This window comes from Phoca vitulina, unplaced genomic scaffold (assembly GCF_004348235.1).
Source record: "Phoca vitulina isolate PV1807 unplaced genomic scaffold, GSC_HSeal_1.0 scaffold78, whole genome shotgun sequence".
Lineage (NCBI taxonomy): Eukaryota > Metazoa > Chordata > Mammalia > Carnivora > Phocidae > Phoca > Phoca vitulina.
The window spans coordinates 4,998,155-5,013,467 of record NW_022589781.1 but is presented as its reverse complement, the minus strand read 5'-3'; the positions used below and the strand labels follow the sequence as shown (position 1 = coordinate 5,013,467).

General features: G+C 38.9%; 1 protein-coding gene across 3 annotated transcripts in view; it reads right to left on the bottom strand.

Annotated features, from left to right (window-relative positions):
- Window positions 1–15,313, bottom strand: part of LOC116625425 (protocadherin-15-like) — a 1,687,848-nt gene that overhangs the window by 1,417,574 nt on the left and 254,961 nt on the right. The gene's annotated exons all lie outside the window — the stretch shown is intronic.

Sequence of the window (15,313 nt, the reverse complement as noted above, 5' to 3'; positions counted from 1 at the left end):
GACCCGCAGCCTCCTGCAAACAGTTGTGTGTGTGAGCATGGATGTAGATCTCCTAAGACAGGCCAGGCCTTCAGGTGCTTGCAGCCTTGGCTGACTGTTTAACTGCAAACTGGTGAGACACTGTTCTATCCCATAGGGGCTCCCTTCCCCACCCCCCACCCCATGATTAGGCAAAAGTCGGGTGAAGAGTGCTTCTTCTATCTTCACTGCAAATGAATACAACATTTTTTGATTGTTTTTAATGATGGGGTGACAGTTACAATAATAGACACACAAAATAAAACATAAGTAATTCTAACACTACTGATTCATTTTTATATTTGTAAGATAATTATAAACATTATAGACAATTGCTTTAAAACTAGTGTAACATTTTAATGAAATCATTCACATTCCTGGTAATAAAGTGCTTTTGTTTTCCTTTCTAGATAGGAGAGAAAGCACGATGTGTACACCGTCGTCAGACATCTCACACACACCTAAGAGATTTTTCTTAGCAAACTTCAGTAAGCTGTCACACTCTTGTAAGCTAACTATAATAAGCTGAAAGTATTTCAAAACAGGAGCTAACATATCCTTTTTCCTGCTGCATAAGCACTGCGAACTCAGGAGGTTTATTAGAGTCTGACATAATGATCCTTAATAACAACACCGATCTCAGAAGTTCCGTGTTGCCATCTTTCTACTCATGTGGCTCAGATACCAACCCTAGTCTCTAGCGGCACCTCAGCAAGTTGGCGCAGAAGTGGAGACCTCCATGCAGAATTCACCACTTAGAAAAAATCCAATATATATTACTCTCTTCAAAGTGTTTGGCTACGGCTGTTTTTGGTGTGTGTTGGTATGCCTTTTGTTTGATTCTGTAAAAATGTCATAGGGGAGTTAGAGGTGGGGTGCTTACTTTCGACACTGCACACTTCTATTTGTCCCCCCCCCCACCACCCCGCCAGTCAGGAATCAGGAGGACCTCGGGAATGGATACTGTCTGTGTCTCTCTGTCACAGACTATTGGGTTTCTTATGTTTTCCCTACCACACCCCTCCCCGCTTTGGTCATTTGGAACTTTAATATTCTTAACCTCCTAAGTGAAGTTTAATAGTGTTCACCTATCTACTTATTTCTTCCAAATACAGGGTTTCCTAAATAATAATTCAAGTATAAAAATTCTTGCCGTCCTGTTATACATACATTTTTCTCTTGATACATAAAGATTAAATCCACTTAGGGTGCCTGGGTGGCTCAGTGGGTTAAGCGTCTGCCTTCGGTTCAGGTCATGATCCCAGGGTCCTGGGATTGAGTCCCACATCGGGCTCCCTGCTCAGCGGAGAGTCTGCTTCTCCCTCTGCCCCTCCCCCCTGCTCATGCTCTGTCTCTCTCTCTAATAAATAAAATCTTTAAAAAAATGGGTTTTGAGGGAAATTTGAGTGTGCATTTGTGTACATGTCTTTCAAAGCATGAACATTTTCTTCAGGTTCTTCTGGTTGTGGTCATGCTTCTTTGTGAGCTATATGTTGCCAGAAATTTCAATTTTTCAAGAAAAACTAGAAATATAAATTCAAAGTGAAATATCCTCAGTTTTAAAATTGGCCTAACTGGGGCACTTGGGTGGCTCAGTCAGTAAAGTGTCTGCCTTAGGCCCCAGGACATAGGATCGAGTCCTGCATCGGGCTCCCTGCTCAGTGGGGAGCCTGCTTCTCCTTCTCCCTCTGCCCCTCACCCTGGCTTGTGCTCACTCACTCTCTCACACAAATAAAATCTTAAAAAAAAAAAAAAAGATTGTCTACTTAATGTTTTTGTCTTCTGTGTTAGTTATGACTTATAACTGGATATTCCAGATAAAAAGTTTATTTGATATAAAGCAAAATACCTTAGAAATGATACCATGAGCAATAAATACAAAAGTTACTCCTTCTCTCCTTTGGTGCATAGATACCATTTTTGTCAATAGTTCTATATAATCAACAATAGCAAGGGATACATTTTAAAAGTTCAGATCACATCATTTTATGTTAAATTAAAAAAAATTCAATTGTATTGTCCTAACATATGTGTGTACACATACATAAGCCACAAACACAAGCAACTCCCCCCCCCACCAGGTTAGGCGTATTTATAAATCAGAAATGACTACCTTTAAGAAGTTCTGCACTGAATTTCCTTAGAAATCACCTTAAAAAACTCTGGAAGCCTAAGAAACTCTAAAACTCTGTGCGATCTTAAAATACTTCGGCATTTAGTATTGATTGCTCTATCTGCAGAACAGATAGCTCTCAGAATCACTCAGAAATGCCTGCTAGAGTACCCAGTCTGAATTCTGAAAGGTATTTGCCATTATTTATAATTTGTGGAATGGATAGCTAATAATATCTGTAATCTTGGTAGTTCTAAGAATAATACTATAGTCTGCACAGTAAGACTTAATCAGGATTGGCTGAAAGCCCTGTAAGTATGTATAATGTGCCCTTTCCATGGCTATGAATAACTCTAAGAAAATGTCACTATTTCACATTTGGATCAGGTGTCGTTCTTGCTGAATGCTTTATTGAAACCATACGGATGTCTTATTTATATGTAGGCAACTACAGGCAGCTGAAAGAGGATGTGTGTTGAAATCATTAATGGGGAAGGCAGACAGATGTTGTTATCCCTGGTAGTTTATAAAACTACCATTTATGAGTTGTGATAGAGCTTGGATGGGTCCTCCACTCATTTCTGAGAGAAGGAAACGTCGCAGGAACATCACAGACATGCCTGTGGTCTGAAGGTCACTCCTTTCTCTTCGTCCCAGGGTCATTCTTGCAGCCTGCGTCACAGCACCCGATCTCTGTGTATCCACGGTGCTTTTAGATAATTATTGACGTAACCTCATCAATGCAAGCAAGTAGAAGATGTTGACACAGAAACTTCTCAATGCCTGGCAAACTCCCCAGGAGGAGACCCAGCTCTTCAACTAACACATGAAATTGTTTGTAACGCAGGTACCTGGCTCTCCACTCACCTGGAGGGGCAATTTCACCTCTGTCGAGCTGTTGGCTCTCTCCACCCACTGATTCCAGGAAAACTAAAAGATGGCGGAGGTCTCTGTAAGTAACAGAGTCGTGTCACACATGAAAATCAGTAAGGCGTATATGGAATACCTACAGTAGGCAAGACCTGATGGTATTAGTCCAATACCAAAAAATACACTGGGTGATGCCTGAGAGAGCATTTCTCTAACAGGACAGTGAAGCATATTAAATTGTGTTGTACTTTGCACTGTATCCAATAGCCTACAACAGACCACATAAACACAAACTAGAAATACCACCTAAAATATACCAGAATATGCTATAATTTATTCTGTTTTTCAAGTAGATTAATTCCCAAACCTTTCATTTTGATTCCTACAAATTTAAGAGTTAACAGCCACTCTACTAAGACCTCACTTTACTGATTCCACAGTTATGGCCTCAGGTCTAGGATGACCACAGAAATGGTCATCCAATTGTGTACAATTTTTTGAGAGTGAAAGGAGGAATATCAATAATTACATCAGAACAACAGTTGTAAACAGGGACTGCCTTGGGACTGAGACATATGGTTATCCCAGTGAACCAGGTTTCTCTTTGAATAGGAATCAAAATGGCCAAGTACTGCTAATAGCTTGAAAAATATCAGGGGCCATCCATCAAATGACAGAGGCTAAATTGGGCAAGATCATAGACAATAACTTACACATTTTAAATGTTTAATATTTTGTAGAGAGTGGATACCCACTTGCAAAGAATGTTTGCAACTAACCGAAGAACCTCAGAAATCAAAGCTTTTCCTCAAATCACATGCAAATGAAGCTTCCCATTGTCCCTTTAAAATAAGCAAGGGGGCACAGAGGCCTTCACATAATCACTAAATTACAAAGAACAGATGTGAGCCATTTACTGGTAAATGTGCTTCCTGGCAGAGAGAAAACAAGATAAAACAGCATGCACTGAACCAACCATATTGGCTTTTTAATGACTCATACATGTGTGATTACTAAAGACAGCAACAAAAATAAAACTGTTCACTTGACTAAAGCTAATACACTTTAGTTACTTTAAATTAACTGCTCATTATGCCATTTTCGTGGGTCATACATCCCTTTTGGACAGCCACATAGAAATGCACCTTTTCAGAATTTATAGGAACAAAGACAATGCCTGACTCCCTCGTGTTAGGGCATTACTGGTTCTGTGACCAACTGTTCTTTCGGATAAATGTGTTCTTTCCTAAGTTATAAAATTTCTATTCAGAAATCACATCTTAAGTTCATACTCATAATGAATGTTATATCCAGTAATCTTTACGAATCTCTTATTTTTATGTTAGCACCATTTTTTTAATGTTTTGAAATAAAGCAGGGAGGGATCTTACCTTTAAAGTACATCAGAAACGCAACTTTAACCCAGAGTTGCTGACCCATCTCTGTTCCCCCTCCTCATCCCCTACACCCACCCCATTCCAGTTCACACTCTCTGGGACGTGTAGTCCACCAACTCATTCTACTGAGGCCACTTCTCAGCATGCCAAATATGAAACATGGGTCTTGATCTTAAATTACGTTATCACTTTTTGAGAGTAAACATATATGCGGGGACCGTGAGGGATAATAGTTAAAATTATATGTATCAGAGAAGTGCTATGTGATTTCAGAGCAAAGAGAGCACTTTCAACAGTCGCATTTAAATTTCAACAGTGGGGCAAGGTCAAACTTCAGCCAAAATGAAAACATGGTTGCACTTGGGCTCACTTAGCAAACTCCCTAACTTCTCCCATTGCTTCTCTCCAGCCACCAGGGCCTTGCAAAGATGCCCCACCGGACACATCATCCCAGAAGTTCAGTCTTCTCCAAAGAATTTTGAGTACTGCACAGAAAATGGATTTAAGCAAAACTGGGAAGTGATGCTAATGTGGGTTAGATACTCTGCAAGTAAAACATTAAGTATTTTTTACGTAAGTGTCTTGCTAGATTCGTGCTCCAGAAAACACACCTAAGTACTGCTCTGGGGCGCCTGGGTGGCTCAGTTGGTTAAGCGTCTGCCTCAGCTCAGGTCATGATCTCAGGGTCCTGGGATCAAGCCCCACATCGGGCTCCCTGCTTGGGGGTGGGGGAGTCTGCTTCTCCCCCTCCCACTGCTGCTCCCCCTGCTTGTGCTCTCTCTCAAATGAATGAAGTAAAAAAAAAAAAAAAGTACTACTCTATAGTTTCTCCTCACAGAAAGGCTCTATCACTTCATGTCTAGAAGATACCAGGAGAAAGAAAATTTGTTAAGTTCATGTATGGTAATGAGACTACACCACAATAAGTAGGTTTTAGTAGCTTTTCTGAGCCTAGTACTGAGTTAGACATTAAGATTCAAAAAACAATAAAGGCTGACTGACCTCAAGCAATTCTTAGTGTAGTGGGGTTAGTGTGTTCGTCCTCTAAGCCAGTAAAGCTAGGTCTTTTTTAAAGAGATATTTTGAAGTGGTGTCATTCATAAAAAGAGAATTCTACAGATGAAATATAGTAATATTTAGGATGGACAAATGAGACCTGATTCTTTTTTAAAAGGATTTTATTTTATTTGAGAAAGCAAGGCTTCAAGCAAGCGGGGGGGGGGGGGCACAAAAGGAATGACCTCAAGCCGACTCTCCGCTGGGCATGGGGCCCTACACAGGGATCAATCCCAGGACCCTGAGATCGTGACCTGAGCCAAAACCAAGAGGCAGACACTCAACCAACTGAGCCATCCACAGACCCCTCGATTCTTCGTTTTTCTGACATTAATGATTTAAAGACCTCATGGGAACGTGGAGAGAGATCAGGGTTTCTCAAATTCCCTTATAAGCGTCCGATTCCACTCACATCTGTATTAAAAGTGTTTGTATAATAAATTGCAAATAAGCCAACTTTTCAATTAGAAAAGTAAACCTTACTAGAGCAAACATATATGTTAAGTACAGTCAGTCTTACTACTTTTTCACTTGTGATGTATATAAACAGAGAGATAGATGATAGATAACCGATAGAACACTAGAACTATGAAATCTAGTAAAAAATCTTTTATGGAGTACTGTCCCTCAAGTAAGACTTTTCATTACTTTTGGCACTGGACAAACTTCCAGACTAAGGTCAGATCGAAGTCAGGATTTATAGTGGCCTTCCTATGTTGATGAGTCTAAAGTTCTCTCATGCACGGTGCCTATAAAACTAAGTTTCTGAATATTTACTTTAAATTAAATTTAGCAAGCAAGCAGTTTTTGAGCACATTTCTTATGCAAAGCATGATGTTAGGCACCGCCAGGAAAACAGAGTTAAATCCTGTTGAGGTGGGGGTCTTAAAAAAGACCATACAAAATACATATTAAAATATCACAACCATATTGATCCAAATGCTATTTTTCCATAATAAATGGCTTTGTTAATTGCAGTATCACAAAAGATCATTTACTTATTTTAAAGACAACCTAATATAGCTGAAAGAAATGGCATTAGTTATACAATCTTCATTTGATATAAAATATTGTGATTTTTGTAGTCTCCTTTTTAATGTTTGTTTTCCTACTCACAGTAATTGGGTGGCACATTGAGCTCACCAGAATGATCTTTAAACTTTCAACAAATCTACCAAAGTCAGAAGGATATGCCAGACTATTTGTGTTCATTAATTGCTCCATTCCTTCTGCAATGTTTGAGGAAATTTGGGAGGGCACTGTGTTACACACATGATGCAAGGGTAAATAGGACAATCTCATCTTTATTGATCTCATTGGAACATGAAAAAATAAACTATGTGCCACATTAAAATGTGACAAATACCATCCAGAATTTTACAGTTTTTATGGAATAGTAAATTTTTCACCCAGGATTCTGTGTTTTATGGGGGATTAGCAATAAAAACTGCATCTGTGTTGGGACTAAGAAATTAGCCAAGTGAAGATGTAGGAGATGATCCAGGAATCTGATTCTCAAACCTGGGGAGGGGGATTCTTCTTGCTATGCACCCCAATCCCTGACTACCTAACTTCAAATTTGCCCTCACTTATGTTAATGATTGAAAATAAAACAACAAACATGAGGCACCTGGGTGGTTCAGTTGGTTAAGCATCCAACTCTTGATTTCAGCTCAAGTCATGATCTCAGGGTCATGAGATCAGTGGGGAGTCTGCTTAAGATTCTCTCCCTCTGCCCTTCCATGCCCCCCACATTTGCATGTGCTCTCTCTCAAAGAAATCTTTTTTTTTGTTTTTAAAGATTTTTTACTCATTCATTTGAGAGAAGAGAGAGAGTGAGCACAAGCAGGGGCAGAGGGAGAGAGAGAAGCAGACCACTGAGCAGGGAGCCCGACATGGGACTCGATCCCAGGACCCCAGGATCACAACCCAAGCTGAAGGCAGATGCTTAACCGATGGAGCCACCCAGGTGACCCTCTAAATTAAGTCTTAAAAAATAAATAAAACAGCAAACAAACATAAATCTTCCTGTCCCTCATGCAAATGTTCCCTAGAGGGGATAAACTGCACCACAGTAACCAATAACAGCAAATGCTCAAAGAGGTGTGAACGTGGCATCCTGGGAAATAGCAAGCAATCTATACACAATTAGTGTTCCCTCAGTAATCACCAAAATCTCCTAAAAATGCTACAATGTTATATTACACTACTATTGTTGTTGTAGGGCTCTGTCTTCAAAATGTTAAAAATCTGGAGTAGCTTTCCTCCATGATAGAACACTCTATTCACATTCATTTCCTCTATATTCACTCCCAGTAGCTAATAAACACTGAGAACACAGAATACTCCATGCAAGAGCTATGAATTTCCACATACACACACACACACACACACACACACACACACACACATATGGTTTAGAGAATAGTTTATTGGTTTAGTTTATATGGTAATACATGGTAATAGTTTATATGGTATTAGTTTTGATATACTATACTTATTAACAGCATTTATAAAGGTGAATATAAGTTGGAACAACTTGAGAGAGGGCTATCACTCTACAAGGGGGTGTTTTTGTGAATATGCAAAATGGGAGCATCTCCAGGAGCTTATCAATGTTCCAGCAAGAACCAGTAACTTGGAGATTACAGCAACCCTACCAGGCAGGTATGTCAAGAGTCCAACAAGTGTCTTGTGAATTCAGAAGAGGAGGAAGTAACTTTGTGCTACCAACAGGGAAAGCTCCATACCTAAGGGGTGACGGGTTGGACCTTTAATGATTTCCATAGATAGAGAGACCACTCCAGATGGGAGTAATGCTTGTCACAGAAGGAGGAATGCCCATGATTTCTTTAACCACAATGAGGTCGACTAGTTAGCTGGAGCAGGGTCTTTACATAGGGGGAAAATCAATTACGTATTTCTGTGCTAGAAGGAGGACAGGATTTCTTCTGTAGAGACATAGCTGGAAGTAAGGATATGGACTAAACATGGTAGCATGCACTGTTTTTAACTGCAGTTAAATAAAAGGAAGCTCTGTGTTATCACATCTAGGACACACTAATATATAAAAGACTAGCACAGGTAAGGGGAGAGAGAGAGAGAGACAGAGGATCCGCCGTGGTAACCATGCTGGAGAGAGATCACAGTAATCATGTGGCATAACTGCAGCCGGTGACAAGCAGGATAGCTTCCTGTAATCTACACAAAAGAGGCAAACCCAAGACAGGGAAGCCCAGCCACAGGTCAGTACGGATTTTATCTCAAATTTATAAATCAAGTACTTATTTGTATATGCAAGAAAACAAGATTCTGCGCAGTCACTACCATAAATACAAAAAGGGATGAGGGGACTGTAATATTTTCATCTTAATTATCAACTTAATTTTGAAATGCCTACATGCCACTGTCACTGAGGAAGCGGGGAGAGAGGCCGGTGGCCAGGGCATGGCACCTCACCAGCATGCCACAACTCTGGATAAGCTTACTTCACAAACACAAATGAATAAATGGAATGAGAACTAATCTGACCCGAATATAAAATTATCCTAGAAGGGGCGCTCTGTGAAGTTCTACTTAATCACTATGAGGAACCATGTCAAAATCGGTACAAAGGCTGGACTCCACGTACCAGGTAATGATCTTCTATTGTCTCCTGCATGTCCTGTTTGACCACGTCCCCATACTCATCACCCCATACGGGTTGTGTGGGCCACGCAGAGGTCATTTAAAGCAGGCAAATCACTTCTTCTGGTATTGACTTTGGTGTCAATTCAAATTTTGAGTTTGCCACAGAAAGTGCTAAGAACTCATGGTTTCAATTTCCGTATGCCAAAAAGTGTTGAATATGTGGCTGTTTTTCCAGTGAGTGTGCTTGAAAGGTGCCAAATCTCATTAAGGAAGAATAAAACATAGATGGTATGGAAGTGATGTTTAAGGAGATTCCTAAGTGAGGCATTCTAAGATTAACAACTTCGGTAGTGGAAACTGTCGTCACAAAAGCTAACATCTCATTCTTTCACCTCTTTAAATGCAGAGAAGAGAAGGTCCTGTCTAGTCTGCTTTCTGAGACTCAAAATCAGTTTTATTCTGCCTGCATCCAGTATTTGAAAGTACCTGGGCTTGGTCCCCCGCCTCAACCAAAATAAAAAATTCTCCTTTTAGCCCTCCCGAGATCCCTGGTGATGTCCATTTGCTTAATCAGCTTGGTGATTTTTTTTTTTCTTCCCAGCTCATTAACATACCTGACATTTACATTTGCCCTTGAAAAAGACACTCAAATTAATGAAAAGGAAATTTAATGATCATAAAATAGGAATAGACACTTTGATTTTTTAAAACTACAGTCCTAGACATGCACCTAAGAAAAGTAGGTAACGTTCAAAAGTAACATGGCAATAACAGTTTTTAAAAAAGAAGCTTTAAGTAGAGGGCTATACCTATTAAGAAGCAATGTAACATTTCAGGGCCATATTTATCAAATTGAGATCATGGCTCTGACACCCACTTATATTCCTTAAGCGGTTATTAAAAATGATAACAGTTTATAGATGATAATTATTTCCTCATATTTGAAATTTTCATCTTTGCTGCCCTTCATCTAGAAGCTTTGCTCGAAATTACATCTGATAGGGTATAGTTTTCTGCAGAAAACCAAATACCATGTGGAAAAATCAGTCTTTAATCCTCTACTTCTTACAGGCAAACCCAGTGTTTAATTAGATAAATGACAGGTACATTATCCCACAGGACCTGCAGGACTCGGAGCCATGCTACTATGAGAAAATTGGAGCTCAGAAGAATTCTTGCCCTTGGTTTCTCAGGTCTCATCACAAGACTCACCATTTATGGAAGATGATGATTTCTGGCTTCTGTTTAAGCTTATCTCTTTGTCCTTGGTTTTTAAAGCAATGCTTCCTTTCAGCAAGGAGCAGGAATCTGAATCATGTTCTGCTTCTGTTTGCCAGACTCCCAATTTTAGCTTTGATTACTCAGAGAAGAAGGTATGTAATATTCCTGCATGACCTTTTAGTAATTAATATTTTAATTTTGTTGGCTTTTTCTCAACTAAACTTTCCTACAGGCTCAAGATTCCAAATTGGATTTCACTCTTGTTCTTGGGGAGACAATGTATCTATTAATGAATGCTTCGAATAAAATTTGAAATAACACTGAAAAATATAGGACCTGTCTAAAAATGGGTTAAATATTTCATTTAGGTTATTCATCCACATTAGTGGCTTCAGATTTACTAAGTTGGTCAAAATAAAGTATTAATGCTTTATTTGATGGAATATCAATAGTAGAAAGTTATAAGCAACAAAGTTAAATATTTGTTTCTTGACCTAAGATTACTCACCTATCTTAAAAAACAAAGTTAGGTACTTAGCCAAATTTTAAAAGAATGCATTTTCTCAATAGTAAGCAAGGCATTTAAGTGTTTAAATGATGACGAAGCACCACCAGGAAGAACATTTAGCTCATAGACGGGTAATGGTGTCATAGCTAGAAAGCGCTTCTTGGCTCTTAACCTTGTAGCAAGTTTTCCTTCATTTCAAAGGACAGCCTGGAAATACGGTCACAGATACCCCAGACTTGGGACGTCACATTCTCAAGGCAATTTTGTTACAACAAAGGGAGGGAAGCATTATTCTACAGTCATTTTCTTCGCTATAGGTTATAAGGATGTTATTTTCTACCTTGCACTGTCTCTACAGAAGAAGAGAGGAGGACTGTATTTCAAATTCTAACATGTTACAATAAGTTATTGACTAATTTGTAATCTGGAAAGGAAAACACGTCTCCTTGATGTTTATATTTAAAACAGGATCATGTGGGTTTGCATAAACTTTTCTAGGCAAACTAGCTTACTATTGCTATGTTTCCAGTTTTCCATAGAGGACTGCATAGAACAAGGCATTCCTCACGTTGCTATTAGATCATTACACTGAGCTCTTGGAGGTCAGTACACCTTGGTTTACCTTGGGCTAACCTTGACTAGTAGGACTAATTAATATTCTTCTATGCTTTTATTTTAGCATCCTTTCTGAGCATCTACTATTTAAGACACTATGCTAGCTATGGCAGAGGTTTTCAAAAGGAAACCTGTCTTCAAGCAGCTTACGTAATATACTTGGATAGGAGACAAATACATAAGCAACTATCAGAAGGGAGAATGATGAACTGCCCTGGGAATTCAAAAGAAAGAGATCAGTATTGCAATTCAATGTTATTCTCAGACTTTGTTTTGTGCATGCTGTGAAACAGGAATAAATCTCTCTTTAAAGGAAGCTACACATTTGAAACTCTACTTGATGTAGCAAAAAGAGTTAAAGGGATATGCTTAACTTCTCACGGACTGATTTTTTTCCCATTTTTGGTAAAGGCTCAGAGGCCGAAGTACCGGTTTCAGAAAAGGAACTGAATGATAGCAATGAGGCCTAGTATATAACTTCTACCTCCTCTTTATGTAGCTAGTAATTTTGAATTAAGTCTTCCAAACCTAATCGTTAGTAAAAATGTTAACATATTTTTTTATTTAGCCATGTTTTAAGATTTTGTTACCAGATATGAACATTGTGGCAAAATAACTGGCTTATCAAGTATATTTATAAATTATACTTTTTATATTAAAGTATAACATTTTAGGGGTACTTGGGTGGCACAGTCAGTTAAGCATCTGACTTGATTTCAGCTGAGGTCCTGATATCAGGGTGGTGATATCGAGTCCGGCATCACATGGGGCTCCCTCCTCGGCGGGGAGTCTGCTTCCTTCCGCCCCTCCCCCTGCTTGCATTCTCTAAAATAAATCTTTTTAAAAAATAATAATAAAGTATAAGGTTTTAATTAGGGAAAACTAGTAATATTAATGATCATGATAATTAAAAACTAAACCAGTACAGCCTAAAAGTCAACACAAAATTAGAAATATTTTAGGAAGGGAACGAAAGAAGATCTGTAACCCTTTGTTTCCAGAACAAAACACTTAGGCATTCATCAATCCCACAGTGATAGACAGCACTGAGTGAACGGATGAAGCATCAGTAGAAGAACTGCAATCCATGAACTTGGCCAAATGAGGCCTAACCACCTACTTACTGACCAGCACTGCTTCACATATGATGAGCACATTAACACAGGGATAAATTAAGTAATTTGCTCAAGGCTGTACAGCTAAATAAGTATTAGAACAATTGGTCAAACCTACGTAGTATGGCTCCAAAATCTACACCCTAAAATACTATACTTACCCACACATGCACAGTTCTTAACTGTTTGAAAACAGGGTGTGTAGCTTGGCTTTCTGAAAGGCTAGTCCCCATGTGTGTAACATCACTAATGAGTTTACTACAGAAGAAAGGGGAAAATAATACAACACCCAAAGCAATCTACACACCCAGTGCAATCCCTATTAATACCAACAGCATTTTCACAGAACTAGAATACTAAAATTGGTAGGGAATTACAAAAGACCCCAAAAAGCAAAAACAATCTTGAGAAAGAAAAAGCTGGAGGCATCACAATCCCAGATTTCAAGATATACTACAAAGCTATAGTATCCAAAATAGTGTGGTATTGTCTATTACCCTCAATTTATCAAATTCTCATGAAATGACGGGCATGGTATGGATGTAGTAGGAAGGAAGAATTATAGAGTGAGTGATGATGTTGCAGTTGTCCAAATATTCAGTGGCCAGTAACAGATAAAAAATAACACTAAAATACATAGGGAAATAAATTAAGAAGTATATGAACAAATTGGTTTTAGGCCACAGTTTAAAGAGCTATCTGATACTGCAAGCCAGATGATTAATAATAAAGGTGAGCAGAATAATAGTCTTCATAGGAACCTGGAAGTACATTACAGGAAAAAAGAGAATCAGCAGACCTTAACACAGAGAGATTATCCTGGATTGTCCTGATGGGCCCAAAACAATTATGGGGGTCCTGACAAGTGGAAGAGGAAAACAGAGAAGGGGCCCAAGTAACACAGCTTGAGAAGGACTCTACCCACCACTGCTGGCTTTGAAGACAGAGGAAGGGAACAGATTCCCAGCTAGAGTCTCCAAAAAGTACACAGCCCAGTTATTAGCCCCATGAGACTTGCATCGGATTATCTCCTATAGAACTCTAAGGTAACAAATCGGTGTCATTTAAGATGCTAAGTTTCTGGAGACTTGTAGGAAAGTCAGTCCGTGGCCATGAATCCCTCTGTGGGAGCTTTGTCCTGTCACTGTGGAGGGTCCTGACTAGGGAATAAGTTCCCATGGCACAGCGAGCTAGAGTCTGCTCTGCAGAAGAATGGGAGCTCCCCAGGTTTTCATAGGTTGTCCTTAGGCTCTGAAGCAGCTGCTTAAATCTCTGTGATGCTCACACACATTTATATCAGTGTGCTTTCATCCCCATCTCCTGCTGCCCTGAACTATGTCTTATCCTTGAAAAGATACCTGATTGGGCTGAAGAGAACTAGAGCCCACGTCGTTCCCTCTAATAATAGAGAAACCAGTTATGTCCATAGGTAACTGTGGAGTGAACATGTTTGAAATAGTACATAAAAGCACATCCTAGAGTATACACAATTATGTTTTAACCATATGAGATAACAGCATATGTAACAGAATACAAGGATCTGTTATTATATAAAAAAGCATTAAGAATACAGAATGTTTCAGATTCCCAATGCATTGTATAGATAAAAGGGTTCCTTAATAGGTAATAAAGTGTCAAATGATAATCCACTGACTTGTTTACATCTCTTGCAAGTAAAAGCCTGTGGGAGGAAATCGAGGTCAGTCTTGGACTTTATTGTTCTACTCACCAACTACGTCCTTTGGGCATGCTGGCAAGATTTTGAGAAGATCTGAAACTCTTTTTTTTTTTTTTTTTTTTTAAAGATTTTATTTATTTGACAGAGAGAGCACAAGCAGAGGGAGAGAGAGAGAAGCAGGCTCCCCGCCGAGCAAGGAGCCCGATGCGGGACTCGATCCCAGGACCCTGGGATCACAACCCGGGCCGAAGGCAGCCGCTTAACCGACTGAGCCACCCAGGCGTCCCTGAAACTCTTTTGATTTTGAAGAAAACTATGTTCCAAAAGTTTAAACTCAGACTCATAACATTTCATACTACTATCAAACCATACTAGGATTTGCGAAATTGTTTATAGTTTACTTTTGTAAAAATTTAATACATTTATATTTTAAAATTTAACCTCACGGGCGCCTGGGTGGAGTCTGACTCTTGGTTTCAGCTCAGGTCATGATCTCGGGGTTATGGGATTGGGTCCGTGTCACGCTCCGTGCTCAGGAGGGAGTCAGCTTGAGATTCTCTTCCCCTCTTCCTCTGCCCCTCTCCCCACTCATGCACATGTGCACTCTCTCTCTCAAAAATAAATCTTTAAAAATAAAATAAAATTTAACCTCAAAGGAAGGCTATGAAATACTCAAGTTGTAACTATCTCAAATGAGAACACTCAACTTATGGTTGATTATAAACGAAATCTTAAACACCCATATTCTGATGAAGAAACAAATCATTAATAACCAATGAATTTGACTTGAATTATCTATTTTTTTTTTTTTTTTGGTAAGAAGTAAATAAATAACTCTTCCCCCTCTGCTTTCCTTTCTCCTCTTAGTCCTTCCTTGTTTTCTCTAGTTTTATCTAGTTGAACAAAGCTACCTAAGAAAATATTCCAACTTATTTTTTAATTTATGACCACTTCTTGTGACACTTTTTGTAATAATACTAGCCATATTGGCAAGTTTTTAACATTTGCATTTAGAAAATAATCAAAATAAAAAAATAAAATAATCCACATGATTCTCACACTTCATCACAGTTAACAATTTATGATTTTGAC